Source organism: Triticum dicoccoides, chromosome 1B (assembly GCF_002162155.2).
Source record: "Triticum dicoccoides isolate Atlit2015 ecotype Zavitan chromosome 1B, WEW_v2.0, whole genome shotgun sequence".
In the NCBI taxonomy this organism is placed as follows: Eukaryota; Viridiplantae; Streptophyta; class Magnoliopsida; order Poales; family Poaceae; genus Triticum; species Triticum dicoccoides.
Window position 1 is genome coordinate 80934530 of NC_041381.1, and position 9569 is coordinate 80944098.

Genomic DNA, 9569 nt, shown 5'->3' on the forward strand with positions numbered 1-9569 from the left:
AAATACAGAGGCCCTTCTTGTGGGTCCTAGCTGTTAGGTGCAGGAATCATTATTTTGCACGTAATAAGGAGGCATTTCCTTGCGTGCGGCCATGGACCCAGCTGTCAGCCTCTCCACGTACAGTACCATGTTGACCAGGCCGTGCCGAGAGCACCAGGGCGATGGACGATGACGAGGCCTAGGAAGGGAACGACACGGAGCCAGGGAATACTCGACAGTTGTTTCCCACACGAAGGAGTACGAGGGTTTACAGGTTCGTCTGCCGTCCCCAGAGAATAACAGAAGGTGTGGGTGAGTAGAGGGATGGCTAGGCCAGTGATGGGAGTACGGTGGGGCCGTGAGTCCTGCGCGGCAGCATAGCCAGTCGCGGGAGGAGGGAGCAGGCAGTCCTGCTGGCGCTTGTTTGAGCGGTTGGAGCATGAAGAGCAGAGATTGAAGAAGCACGACAGCCATTGGATGGACATCCAACAGTCACTGCTCTCGTGTGTTGACTAAGTTGACAGGGTGTTGCGTGTGTGTCAACCTTTTTTTATGAAAGCATACGCGTCAACCTGTAGTAGGCGCACAAGTCAGCCTCAAATCTGTGGAAAACAGCATACAACCCATCTGCCATTATTTCTAATAATGTACAACCCATTTGTTAATTCTTAAGAATTTTTTTGGAGCCCATCTTCTTTTTGTTAGTATTACACCCCATATTGTGGCCACGGTCAAAAACTATATGGGTCATGGATGTCTGTCCATGTAAGTCTGTGCCACTTTGGGTTTACGACTAGCCATGTCAGCCCGGGCTCCTTATCATATGGATGCTAGCGACACTATCATATACATGTGCCAAAAGGGGAAAACGGTCCCGGGCAAAGGTAAGGCGACACCCGTGGGAATACCGTGCGTGAGGCTGCAAAGTGATATGAGGTGTTACATGCTAGATCGATGTGGCATTGAGTCGGGGTCCTGACACCATGCCCGCTCGTGATGCGGCGTTGAAGGATGCTTCAACCGCCAAGGGCCGCTGCAAGACACTGGAGGGCGAGCTGCAAGGGCTGCGTGATGAGCTCGCCAAGGAGATTCACGACCGCCAGGTGAAGGAGGAGGAGATGAAGGCTCGGGAGGCTGCTGTTAAGGACTGCGACGCCGAACTCTCAACCGACCGCGACCGGCTGAAGACGCTGGAGCAGGCGCTGAAGACAGAGAGGGTCGAATTAGATGCCGAGGCGAAGGTCTTGCCCGAGGATCGCGCGGCCTTCACACGCTATGAGGAGAGGGCTCGCATAGCGCTGAGGACGCTGTATGATGGGGGCCTAGAGAAACCGCTGGCCGGAGCCAAGGAAGGTCACACTAAGCTGGTTCCCTTCCTTGTCGAGGCGCTTGAGGAGGTCGTGATCGGCATCGGCCCCATGGCTGAAGTCGAGGCTCGCGTCCTTTCCTCCGCAGCGCTAACGCGGATCCTCAGCCACGTCTACCTCCGCAACCCCGAGCCAACCTTGACGACTTGCTGGAGCCCGTGGACGCCAAGCGCTCTGCCGCTGCTGCCGAAGCCGTCAAGGGTCGAGCGGAGGCCTTGCTGGCGAAGTTCCGCGCCTTCAACACCGCGCCCAAGCGAGGCGCTGCCGGCTCCGCAGCTCCATGGGGTGGAGCTGACAAGCACGACTCCACCACAAGAGGTGGCGTGGCCCAGGGGTGATCTTCTCGCGACCCTTTCTCCTGCTTTGATTCCTGCAACATGCACCATGCCTCGTGGGGGCGTTTAAATTTGTGTCTGGTATTGTGAGAACAATCTATGGTCTGTAATATTTACTTCTGGATTTGCTAGATTTTGTGATTTCCTTCCTATTTGCTTGTGTTCTACGTCGGCAGGGCCCGGCCCCGCGCATACCTCAGCCGCCGTTAGCCCCGACCGGATCACCAGGACGGGACTAAGGAGTGAGGGGCTACATGGCAAGTTAGGCTCCTAAGCCGCGATGCTCAGGAGTCCCCCTTGACGCGCAAACGGCAAATAGGGAGGGGGCGGAAGAGAGGATCTGTCGTTCTATGTCGGCAGGGCCCGGCCCCACGAATACCTGAACCTCCGTTAGCCTTTTGGAACTAAGGAGTGAGGGGCTACGTGACCAGTTAGGCTCCTGAGTCGCGATGGTCAGGAGCCCCCCTTGACGCTCAAACGGGTCTTCATACCTTGGCTCCGCTCAGGGAGGGGCGTGCGATGACCAGGTCCGAGGGACCTGGCTGGGTGGCGTGTGCTCGGGCGTGGCCCGGGCGCAGTCCCCGTGCCTAGCCCCCTCGTGCGGCTCTACCGAAGGGAGGCTTTGCAATGAGGCCAGACACCGAGCTCTGGGCTCCCTGAGGTTGATACAGCCGTGGGCTGCCCTCAGTTGTTTATCACCAGCGCCGAGCATAGAGCTTCTGTATGTGTACGGGCATAGCCACTCCTCGGCAGTGTCGCCAGCCAGCGTGGAGCATGGTGCTACCACTAGTACGTGGGAGGGGGGCTCCCCTCCGGGAGGAGCCCCCGGGCGTGTACAGCCCCGCCCTGACATGTGGCCGGCACAGTAGGGCTATGAGAGGTGTATCTGGGCACCCGCGAGCCAGCGCGGGACTCACGGGGCCCTACCTCGAGGCGGGTTCCGCCTGGCTCTGGGCCTTTGTCAGTGGTACGTTCCTGCAAGATGGTTAAGATGCAAATGCTCTACGTCCTCAGGTCCCATCCCTCGAGCAAGTTCAGCTGCCGCTGGTATGCCAGGTCACAATGTCGTGGACAAGGCCAGGGGGTGAGGGCTGGAGAGCCAGTAAGAGCTCCTGAGTCGCGATGCTCAGGCCCCCCCTTTTAACGTGCAAGCGATTTGCATGAGGAAAAAATAGGCCTATAGTAGGCGGCGGACGGTAACCATAAGCAGGTTAAGCATAGATAAGAAAATCAACTTAGATAGATGCAGAGAAAGGAAAACGCCACTGGGTCAGGCCCGAGCGGCTTGGGGATGATGCAGCCCGAGGGGCGCCCCCAACAAGGTAAGCTGAAGACATAAGCAAAACGGGTACATGCCGCGGGGACAGACCCAGGCGACCTGGGAATGATGCAGCCCTGAGGGTGCTCCCAGCAGAAACGAAACTTGAAAGAAGTCACCTGATACCATTGCAGAGCGAGTGTCGGAGTAGCTGATGATGGGTGATGAAGAAGCCAATCCTCACGAGCCCTAGGAGCTCCGAGCCTCGGGAGACTCGAGAGATCCGGGCGGCTCGGCGAGGTCCATCTCCATTTCCTCCAGGAGCGTGTGATGCTTGGCCACCTGAGCTTCCAGAATGCTTCTCACCAGGCGCTGGTGAGCAGCAGCCGCATTCGGCAGGCCGAAGGGCATGCGAGCGTAGCTGTGCGGTGGACCATCGCAACATCCTACACACAAAGGCCAGAAGCATTCCTGAGACGCGACTCGATTGAGCCCTGGGTAGTCGATGCAGACGCGCAGCCCGCCATCCTCGCCTGGATGGGGAGCTACACTGGGCAGGCGGCGGTTGCCGCGCATGACTCTCGATTCCTGCAATTCCTGAGCGACCTTGGCGATGAACTCCTGAGGGTTGGGCCCTCCTTTCCTTACGCCTTCCTGAGGGAAACGTGCTACGAAGCACGCCTCCAAGTGTTGCCCGAGTGCCTCCCTCGTGATCTTGGCAAAGTCAATGGCTCCCCAAGAGGGAGCCCCCGAGCCTTGCCCGGGGAGGGTGCCGGGCGCGCCTCCCTATGCGATTGTGGGTGGTGCCCCTTGGATGGGTGCATGTTCGGATGTGGCACCTCTGGAGGTGCCTGCCTCCTGAGGCCTTGAGCCAGGTGACATCTTCTTCTTCTTTGGAGCCGCTTCAGGAAGGTTTCCACCCTTGTTGTCTGGGTCCTCGATCGACACGGCTTGGAAGGCACGCTCGAGAGAGCACACCGCATCCTTCTCTTCCCAGGGCCCGTGATGACCCCGCCACTTCCTGGCATCTTGAGGACGTTGTAGCCATGGTGAGTCACTGCCATGAACTTGGCCAGAGCGGGGTACCCGAGGATGGCGTTGTATGGCAGGCGAATGTGGGCAACGTCGAAGTCAATGAGCTCGGTATGGTAGTTCTTGCGCTGCCCAAAGGTGACAGGGAGGCGGACCTGCCCTATCGGGACAGTGGAACCATCAGTGACTCCTGAGAAGGGCTTGGTTGGTTGAAGCTGATCGTATGGCCCTTGAAGGTTATTGAACGTCTCGACGGACAGGATGTTGAGCCCTGCTCCGCCGTCGATGAGGGTCCTGGTAACTTGCACATTGCTGATGACTGGGAAGCAGATCATCGGGAGGACACCGGCCTTTGCCGCGCACTTGAGCTGATCCACTGAGCTGAACGTGATAGCGCATGCAGACCACCTGAGGGGGCGCGTGGCCTCAAGCTTGGGAAGGACTACATTCGCTTCGCGAGTAAACTGCTTGAAGATGCACTGAGAGGCTGGGGCCTGCGCGCCACCCAAGATGCAAGCGATCGCATGCGGCTCCTAGAAGCCCCCAGACCCCTCTTCTTGATGATGGTCGTCATTCCTTCTTGGTGGTGGTGGCAGAGGAGGAAGTCATGCATTGCCTTGCGGGCGATCCTCACAAGGCTGATCTCTCCGAGCCCCCTCACGAGGCTGGTCCTGCCAGCGGTCCTTGCGAGGCCGGTCACGCCACCCTTGGCGAGGGCCACGGTCGTCCCAGCGTCCTCCACCTCTTGCTCAGCCTCGGCGGTAGCCCCGATCATTGCGCTCGAGGCATCGACCGATACGGCCTTCTCGCACGGCCCTGAGCTCTTGGCATTCGTTGGTGTTGTGGGTATGGAGATCGTGGTACACACAATACCGGCTGCCCTTGGACGACTCTGGCTGGTCCCTGCCGCGCTTCATGTCCGGCTCTGCTACAAGCACAGCTGCTCCCTTGCGCTTCACATCTTTGGCCTTGGCTTTCTTCTCTTCTAGGTCTGCTGCTTGGAGCTCGAGAAGGGAGAGACGTCCCTCCTCAGCTCTTGCGCACTTGGTCGCTAGGTTGAACAACTCTAGAGACGTACACAGATCTTCGTGGATCGCCAGCTCCTCCTTCATCTTGACGTCACGGACGGCATTAGAGAATGCCGAGATGATGGCCTCCTTGGTTACCCTAGGAATCTTGAGGCGAGCGCTGTTGAAGCGCTGGATGTACTTCTGCAAGGTCTCTTCGGTCTGCTGCTTGATGCGGCGCAGGTCACCCATGGCCGGCGGACGGTCGCGAGTGCCCTGGAAGTTGGCAATGAAGCGACCGCGCATCTCGTCCCAGGAGAAGATCTTGCAAGGAGGCAGGTTCAGGAGCCAGGTGCGGGCACCGTCCTTGAGTGCCATGGGAAACCAGTTCGCCATGACCTTTTCGTCCCCGTTGGCAGCTTCGATGCCCAGCTCGTAGAGCTGTAGGAACTCCGCGGGGTCGGCAGTGCCGTCGTAGCGAGGGGGCAGGTCAGGTTTGAACTTGCCCGGCCAGGTGACACTGTGTAGCTCGGTTGTGAAGGCACGGCAGCCTGCGGTGGCCACCGGAGCTCTCTGCTGACGCGGGGCTTGCTCCCGGGGATTCCCGCATGCCGCTGCCTGGAGCAGCACGGGGTCTTGACATGGTGGCGTAGGGATGCGGTCATGGCGCACCGGCGCCGGGAGCACACGAGCACCTTCTTCGGGACGAGGATTTCTTGGCAGCTCCTTCTTGTCGCCCGGGCGCTGAACATGGTGGATCTCGTCCTGGGGCCGCGTGCCTTGGAGCTAAGGCGCCTTCTTCGGGACGAGGTGGCGGAGGCACCTCCTGATCTGCGCCTCCTGTGCAGGACCTAGGGCAAGGCAGCAAGAGGGACGGCGTAGGGGAGCCCCCTGCGACGCTGACAAGCTCGGTGATGCGAGCGAGCCACTCCTCGTAGAGGTCGTCGACGGGACGGTAGTGCAGGAGCTCACACACTAGGAGCAACGCGGCGTGCGCATCCATGGGGGCGCGACGGGCGTGTAACGACGAACCAGCTGGGGTCAGCGACGGGGTGGCGGTGCGGCCTTCCCACCGCACCGAAGGATGCAGCGACGAGGCCTGCTGCTCGTTCCCCGCCGGGCCGGTGGCGGCGTTGGCGGCAAGAGATGGGGAACGACAGGGACACCCACCGACGGGAGCCGTCTGGGCGACGCGGGCGGCGAGAGCAGCCCGACGCTTGGCGCGAGCCCGGCGAGCGTCAGCCATGGACACGTCGGAACATCGAACACGAAAGAGCGAAAGAAAGATTTCGGCGGACCCCTACCTGGCGCGCCAAATGTCAGATGTTGGGTTCCGGCAGACCCTTAAGGTTCGAACTCTGGGGTGCGCACGAAGATCTTCCCCGTACCGATCTACGTCCGGTCGCCTCGCGAGAATGTAAGCTAAATGATGGACAACATGAGGGACACAAGATTTATACTGGTTCGGGCCACCGTTGTGGTGTAATACTCTACTCCAGTGTGTGGTGTGGTAGATTTCCTCAGGGGCTGATGATGAACAGTACAAAGGATGAATAGCCTCGCGAGAGGTGTTCTTGAGCTGGTGCGATGAACTGTTTGGGTGAGTTCGATCGCCTCTCAATCTAATGAGCACTCGATGAGCTCCCGCCTTCCTCTGTGGTGGCTAGTACTATTTATAGAGGCCCTGGTCCTCTTCCCAAATATTGAGCGGGAAGGGCGCCAACAACGGCCATTTTGAAGGGGAACATCTCGTACAAGTTATCCTGACTAAAGTTGGTCTTTGGCTGCCAAAGGCTCTGGTGATGACGCCGTCTTGGGCTCCACGGTGACCTCTATCGTGCCGCTCTGCTGGTCTTGGTCTCGTTGCACTGAAATGGCAACCTTTTCCTGATGCCTCGGTGCTCCACGCCTGTGCTTGCCCCCTTTGCACCAAAGAGGAAACAAGGACATTGCGCAGGCCGACGCCCGCCTGGCGCCCGCCCGGTCTCGATCGTCACGGCTTGCGTCACGAGCACCTTGCGAGGTACCCTGCCTTGATCTCTCCACCTCCTCGCGAGCGTGCCTGGCGATGCCGTTCCTGAGGAAGTCGTGTGTCGTCCGCCCCGCGATGCTTGACCCCTCGCGAGGGTCTTGAGTCTTGCGCTGATGAAGATGGGCCATACTAGGCCACCACTCGAGCCACGCCATAGGCCGCAGGCAGGCAAGTCTGGGACCCCCATTCCTAGAACGCCGACAGTACTGCCTCTTGAACCGGAAAGTAGCATAGCTCAGGAAGATGTTTCTGTGGTGCCTGCACTGACTAGAGAGGAAGTTGATGATGATGATCAAGGTACTTCGGATCAAGTTGCTACTGAACTTCGTAGGTCCACAAGGACACGTTCCACACCAAAATGGTATGGCAACCCTGTCTTGGAAATCATGTTGTTAGACAACGGTGAACCTTTGAACTATGAAGAAGCGATGGCGGGCCCAGATTCCAACAAATAGATTGAAGCCAGGAAATCCGAGATAGGATCCATGTATGAGAACAAAGTATGGACTTTGACAGACTTGCCCGATGATCGGTCAGCCATAGAAAACAAATGGATCTTTAAGAAGAAGACTGACGCGGATGGTAATGTGACCATCTATAAAGCTCGGCTTGTCACTAAGGGTTATCGACAAGTTCAAGGGGTTGACTACGATGAGACCTTCTCACCCGTAGCGAAGCTAAAGTCTGTCCGAATCATGTTAGCAATTGCTGCATTCTATGATTATGAAATATGGCAAATGGACGTCAAAACGGCATTCCTTAACGGTTTCCTTAAGGAAAAATTGTATATGATGCAGCCGGAAGGTTTTGTCGATCCTAAGAATGCCAACAAGGTATGCAAGCTCCAGCGCTCCATCTATGGGCTGGTGCAAGCATCTCGGAGTTGGACCATTCACTTTGATGAAATGATCGAAGCATTTGGGTTTATGCAGACTTGTGGAGAAGCCTGCGTTTACAAAAAAGTGAGTGGGAGCTCTGTAGCATTTCTCATATTATATGTGGATGACATACTATTGATGGGAACTGATATAGAACTTTCGGAAAGCATAAAGGCCTACTCGAATAAGTGTTTTTCAATGAAGGACCTTGGAGAAGCTGCTTACATATTAGGCATCAAGATCTATAGAGATAGATCGAGATGCCTCATAGGTCTTTCACAAAGCACATACCTTGATAAGATATTGAAGAAGTTCAATATGGATCAGTCCAAGAAGGGGTTCTTGCCTGTTTTGCAAGGTGTGAGATTGAGCACGGCTCAAAGCCCGACCATGGTAGAAGATAGAGAAAATATGAGTGTCATCCCCTATGCCTCAGCCATAGGGTCTGTTATGTATACCATTCTGTGTACTAGACGTGATGTAAACCTTGCCATAAGTTTGGTAGGGAGGTACCAAAGTAATCCCAGCATGGAACACTGGACAACGGTCCAGAATATCCTGAAGTACCTGAAAAGGACTAAGGATATGTTTCTCGTTTATGGAGGTGACGAAGAGCTCATCGTAAAGGGTTACGTCAATGCTAGCTTCGACACAGATCCGGATGACTCCAAGTCACAAACCGGATACGTGTATATTTTGAATGGTGGGGCAGTAAGCTGGTGTGTAGTTGCAAGCAGAGCGTCGTGGCGGGATCTAGATGTGAAGCAGAGTACATGGCAGCCTCGGAGACAGCACATGAAGCAATCTGTATGAAGGAGTTCGTTATCGACCTAGGAGTTATTCCCAATGCGTCGGGCCCGATGACTCTCTTCTGTGACAACACTGGAGCTATTGCCCTTGCCAAGGAGCCCAGGTTTCACAAGAAGACCAGGCATATCAAGCGTCGCTTCAACTCCATTCGTGAAAATGTTCAAGATGGAGACATAGATATTTGTAAAGTGCATACGGATCTGAATGTTGCAGATCTGTTGACTAAACCTGTTCCACAAGAAAAACATGATCAACGCCAGAACTCTATGGGTGTTCGATTCATCACAATGTAACTAGATTATTGACTCTAGTGCAAGTGGGAGACTGTTGGAAACATGCCCTAGAGGCAATAATAAAATGGTTATTATTATATTTCCTTGTTCATGATAATTGTCTATTGTTCATGCTATAATTGTATTAACCGGAAACCATAATACTTGTGTGAATACATAGACCACAACATGTCCCTAGTGAGCCTCTAGTTGACTAGCTTGTTGACCAATAGATGGTCATGGTTTCCTGACCATGGACATTAGATGTCATTGATAATGCGACCACATCATTAGGAGAATGATGTGATGGATAAGACCCAATCCTAAGCTTAGCACAAGATCGTGTAGTTTGTTTGCTAAAGCTTTTCTAATATCAAGTATCATTTCCTTAGACCATGAGATTGTGCGACTCCCGGATATCTAGGAATGCTTTGGGTGTAGCAAACGTCACAACGTAACTGGGTGACTATAAAGGTACACTATAGGCATCTCCGAAAGTGTCTGTTGGGTTGGCACGAACCGAGACTAGGATTTGTCACTCCGTATGACGAAGGGGTATCACTGGGCCCACTCGGTAATGCATCATCATAATGAGCTCA